Source organism: Canis lupus, chromosome 2 (assembly GCF_011100685.1).
Source record: "Canis lupus familiaris isolate Mischka breed German Shepherd chromosome 2, alternate assembly UU_Cfam_GSD_1.0, whole genome shotgun sequence".
In the NCBI taxonomy this organism is placed as follows: Eukaryota; Metazoa; Chordata; class Mammalia; order Carnivora; family Canidae; genus Canis; species Canis lupus.
In genome coordinates, this window is record NC_049223.1 from 69,756,493 (window position 1) to 69,762,032 (window position 5,540).

Sequence of the window (5,540 nt, forward strand, 5' to 3'; positions counted from 1 at the left end):
ATCGCCTATTGTTTTGAGTTAATTACCTGGTGCCTGAGCATCTCTTGTGAATCCCAAGTAACGCTCTTAGGATCTGCTGGGAGTTAGTGAACCCCTAACTAGTAGTGGCGGGGGGCGACTGAACAGGTGTGACTCCCGCCCTCAGGGCTGTGGGAAGCAGGGACTGACACGGGTGGGGGTGGGGGGGCACCTTACAGCCTCCGAATGGACCAGCGGCTCTGGTAACCTGCCAGGTGAGCCCGGTGACCCAGAGCGGGGTCAGAGGTCCCGGATTGCTGGGGTCAGAGGTCCCAGACTGCTACCTGCTAGCAGGGCCTGTGGTCTTGGGAGATTACAAGACCTTTGTGAGTTTTCCTAAGACGGGGTAATAATACCAAGGTCCCAACGTCCCAAGTTCCCAAGTTAAGACTCACTTGGCAGGCGCCAAACTCGGTGGATGTTGCTGGAAGGAGGGAGGAGCGCACAGAGAGGCGGCAGGTCCCGAGGTCGGATCCTGCACCGCAGCCCCCATGCACAGCGAGAGGGGGAGCAGGGGGTGCAGGGGTGGGTGGGGTGGGGCTGCGCACGGCGAACACGGAGCCTGGGCCTTGAGGTGTGAGTAGGGTTCCCGGGACCGACCGGCAGGGGCAGGGTGTCCCAGGGAGAGCGCAGGTGAGCCGCGGCTGGAGGCATCACCTGCATGTCCCGCTTCCTGCCTGTAGCCCGAGCATCGGTCCGGACAGAGGAGCGAGGGCCAGATCCTAGGGTGCCAGTGCGGCGTGTGGCCCATTCCTGGCACCGGCGAGGAGGCTTGTGGGGAAGATGTAAAGGTTTTCAAACCGGATTGCAGGCTTTTAGAACGACTACCTGCTGTTGGGCAAGATACTCAGCCTCTCCGTGCCTCAGTTTCCTCATCTGTGAAGGGGTCTTGCCAGTTCCCCTCCCGGGTTGGGGCGAGGACGCACCTGTGTGAAGTGCCCAGCGGGCGGTACGAGGGTGTTTGCTGGGACCCATGCTCCTTCCGTGCCCCCCGCCCGGGGGCTTCCTCCAGCCCCGGGCACCACCAGGCGGCAGGTGGCCAGGACCCTGGGTCCCAGCGGGCAGACTGAATGCCAGGAGGTCACACAGCTGCCCCCGGAGCCCTGTCCGTCTCAGGAGCCCACCTCGTGCCCAGCGCAGTGTCCGACCCGGGGCGCGGCCCTGCCCCTCCCAGCCCCCTGGGGAGGCTCCCACTGCGCCGGCCCGAGAGCCCAGACCAGGGGGCCAGGGGCGAGCCCAGGTGCTCGGCGAGGGCGGCCCCACCTGCGCCCACGTGGCCGAGACCCGCTGGGGGATGCTCTCCCTCCCGCCCCCTGCCTTCCCTGCCCGAAGCCTCTGCACACAAAGGCCCCTCACATCCCTTCTGCCTCTGCTGGGCTCGCGGCAGCCCCATCACCAGCCTGCCTTGCGGTGAGCGAGGGATTGGCATCCCCGTGTTAAAATCCGTGTCTGGATCAGCCTCTGGCTGGAGGAATTAACTCATGTACACACAGAAAATCTCCACAGACTTGTCTTCTAATATTTATTCTGGAAACTGGAACATGTAGATGAGGCAAGCGCCTGACTCTGGAACTGCAGAATAAGTTGGCATTCTCCACGCCACAAAGGGCCGCGCACACAGCACCGGTGGAGGTGGGCAGGATGCGGGGAACCCACTCTCAGCCGGAGAGGACAGCCCTTTCTCCAGCAGCAAAGGCTCACGTGTGAGGATTCCAGCACCTCAGCAACTCAACAGCCCTAACATCCTGGAGTCTCAGACCCCTCAAGCTTAGGATTGTCACTTCATATAATCTTAAAATCACAAGATTTCAAGTCGGAATCACAGGATTTTAGGATTTAATTATTATCTTGGCCAGACCATTGATCAGCACTCATGCTGCCCCCACTGTGTTCCAACAGGTGACTCCCAGGCTTTTGATCCACCCCAGGGCCATCTTCTCAGGGCAGCCCTGCTTGACCCTCCATTATCCTAATGAGAAGACCTTTGGGCAGGACCTGAGAAAAGGATCACATCATTTATTTTATTATTTTATTTTTAAAAATATTTTGTTTATTTATGAGAGACACAGAGAGAGAGGCAGAGACATGGGCAGAGGGAAAAGCAGGCTCCATGCAGGGAGCCCAATGTGGGACTCGATCCCGGGACCCCAGGATCACACTCTGAGCCGAAGGCAGACGCTCAGTGGCTGAGTCACCCAGGCGTCCCAGGATTGCATCATTAAAAAAAAGAGAAAAGTTTTTAGCCGAAAAGAACAGAAAGAACAGCAAGTGCAAAGGTCCTGAGGTGGGCATGCACTTGTGTTTGTGCTGGCTTCTGAATGTGTGGTGGAGCAGTATGAGCAGTGAAGCCAGAAGCTGGAGGAGACTGTGACTCAACTCCCTCCTCTGCTCTGGCCTCACTGTGCACCTTCGGTGAATCACTGTACCTCCTGACCACCCATGCACCCTGTAGGACACAGGAAGTCATACCTCTGCTCCTAGACCCAGGCGTGGGGCCTGACAAAGCCTGGAGTTCCCTCCAAGCCCAGGCATGTGTGAAATGCCCCAGATTCCCTGAAAAGGAGGGCAGGATGAGGAGGCAGCGATGGTCTTTCTCCAGCTCTCCAGAGCAGCACAGCGGCCCACGCTGATATGCCGAGGAGCCGCCCTATTTGGAAGCAAATGCAGGCTGTGTTTAAGGGCACATGGCGGCGGGGGTGACGGGGCTGGAGAGCTTGTGGCTGAGCGCGCTTATGTAAAAGTCATCACACTACCTGTTCTCTGCAGCTTTTAACTGCGAAACCGAAGAATTTTTAAATGCCTCTCTTGTGGTCCAGGGACAGGAAGGCAGAGTCCAGGTTGGCTTTGCAGACTCTGTGCTGGTGGTGGCCACAGCAGGTGTCACAGGGTGGGTGGTGTGAAGTGGGCGGGTCATTGGCCCTCTCTGGACCTGCTTGCTCAGCAGCACGAAGACGGGGTTGGACTTAGATGGCCTCTGTCTTAGTTGGGCTCCTCCAAAACAGTCCTGGAAGCAAGATTTTGAGTTGCTCGTTGTTTATTTGGGAGTTGACCTCAGGACACATTAGTGAGGGTGAGAAACCCAGGGCCAGGGAGAGAGGAAGGTCAGATAAAGGTGCATGGGGCACGGATGCTGCTGTGGGCGATGGTGCTCCCCACTCCTGGGACCCTCCGAGGAACCGTGTGGGGCGTGCCTCTGCCCTCATCTGCCCCTTATTGGTTGAGGGTCATCTCTGCAAGCACGAAACATTCCTCCCCTCCGGCTGGCCCTGTACCCGGGCTCAGCAGGCTCCCGTGGGTCAGAGAAAGCTGCAGCAGCCAAGAGAAATACCATTGTTGCAGCGGGGAGTGGGAGGGTTCTCTGGAACTGTCCACGATGGCTGGCTGCCAGTGAACTCAGGCAGGGCTCCCGGGCCTCCAGGATGGGACCTGAAGAGCGCTGCTCCATCTTCCAAACTCCCGCTGCTCCAACATTCTGGATCCTCACGTCTTTTCAGATTTTCCACTCAACTCCAGGTTCCAGGCCCAGAGCAGTCTCGATCCTCAAGGGCAAGGATTTGTGCCTGTCTGGTTTATCACTGCATTTCCAACATCTAGAACCATGCCTGTTCGACACATATTTAGTGGAATACACTGGCGGCATGATGAGGATCTTTCTCGAGGTCCCATGGTGCTCTGGGGATACAATGTTGAATCCAGCTTGGTCCCTGCCCTTAGGGCCTTGCTGCACCCGAGGAGATGGATGGATCATAACCATTGGCACTTCAATAGCAATGTGATCACCACCATTGATGAGACTCTGCTGTGTACATGGGCTTCGCCTTTGTCACCTCATTTCCATCTCCAATAGACACGAAGGGCCACGTGGTCATGTCTAGTTCATGGACGAGCAAGTCAAAGCTCAGAGACATGAAATGGACCTGCCTGTCTCACCACACATTCACCAGCATTGAGTATTCCTGGATTTTTGTTTGCTTGTTTTTTACTGGTTTGGATTGGCCAGAGACCAGCAGCCTGGAGCGGGCAGCTCTGTGCAGGGAATGAGTGGAGGTGGCACTGTCCCACCTACCCTCACCTGCCGTGTGCCTTGGTGCGTCCGTTCTCCTTCTTGGGTCTCCCTTTGCTTGCTTGTTGCGGTAGCTTCCCATCTGGTCCCCTGTCCCTCCAGCGCATCCAGTGCCCAGCAAAGGGCCTGACACTCTGCGGACGTTCAGCGAATATTTGTTGATGTCTGAACTATGAAATGCTTTTTAAAAAGACAAGTTAGGGATGCCTGGGTGGCTCAGTGGTTGAGTGTCCACTTTCGGCTCAGAGTGTGATCCTGGGGTCCTGGGATCGAGTCCCACATCGGGCTTCCCATAGGAAGCCTGCTTCTCCCTCTGCCTGTGTCTCTGCCTCTCTCTGTGTCTCTCATGAATAAATAAATAAAATCTTTAAAAAAATAAAAAGACCAGTTAGCTGTATAATTCTCTTGCTTACGTCTTTTGCTCGAGCTCTCTGTCATTTATATTCACTCGCTTTGTCCTCTTCACTGTTTCATGCAGGTACATTGTGTTTCAGGTGGTCAAGGACCCAGGCTTTGAAGCCTGGATGTGGTTCTGGGACTCAGTAGGTGTGTGACCAGTGGCCTCTTACTCAACCTCTCTGTGCCTCAATTTCTCATTCTGTGAAATTGGAGCAATGATGACTGCTTCATCGGGTTGTGCCGATGAATAAAGAAGTGAACGGGTGTGTAGAGTACTTAACAGCTCCAGGCACGTACATATGCCCACTATGTAAGTGCTTGCTGTTACTATTTATTACTATGATTATTATCATACCAAAGTGGATTTGAGGTGCCTGAGATCCACTTAGGCCTGAACCTAGGGCAGTTCCTCTCTGCCTGGAGGCCCCCACAGCTCCAGACTGACCTTCTTACCATTTCGAGTTCACAAGAGAGATATTTTTTATTGCCAGCAGTTTGAAAGAATTCCTGGAATTGGATCCCTCGGGACAAACTCGAGTCAGGAAACCTTCTGAACCCAGCAGGTGTTGTCTTAGGAAGAGCGCCGGGAGGCCTTGTCGCCTCCACCCCCTGCCCCCTTCTCCCCACTGCCCCCTTGCCCCTCCAACCCGGCTGCTAGATCGTGGGCAGCCCTGCCCGGCTCCAGGCTGATGGATTCTCCCTTCAGTCCCTTGTCCCTGTAGCAATTTTTTCAGTGTATCCTGAGCCCGTGTGAGCTGGGCCTCATCTGTTCACTAATGGGCACCTCGGACAAGGTTGGCCTTGGAGGACTCGGCACTCCATCGTCTCTGACACCTGCTTCCCCACACTTTCTCTAAAAGGGACAGTTGCCATTTCCATGCCCCCCCTCAGAGCTTGGGCAGAGTTTACATCTTACAGATAAAGTGGTGCCAACTGGGAAGTTGGGAGGTTTCAGGCAACGTCAGAGCCAAGAGGGACCCACACTGGGGACGGGCGAGAGACAGCTCCTGTCTGAGTCTCGATTTCCTCATCTGAAGTGGAAGCCCTGCCTCGGAGGCTG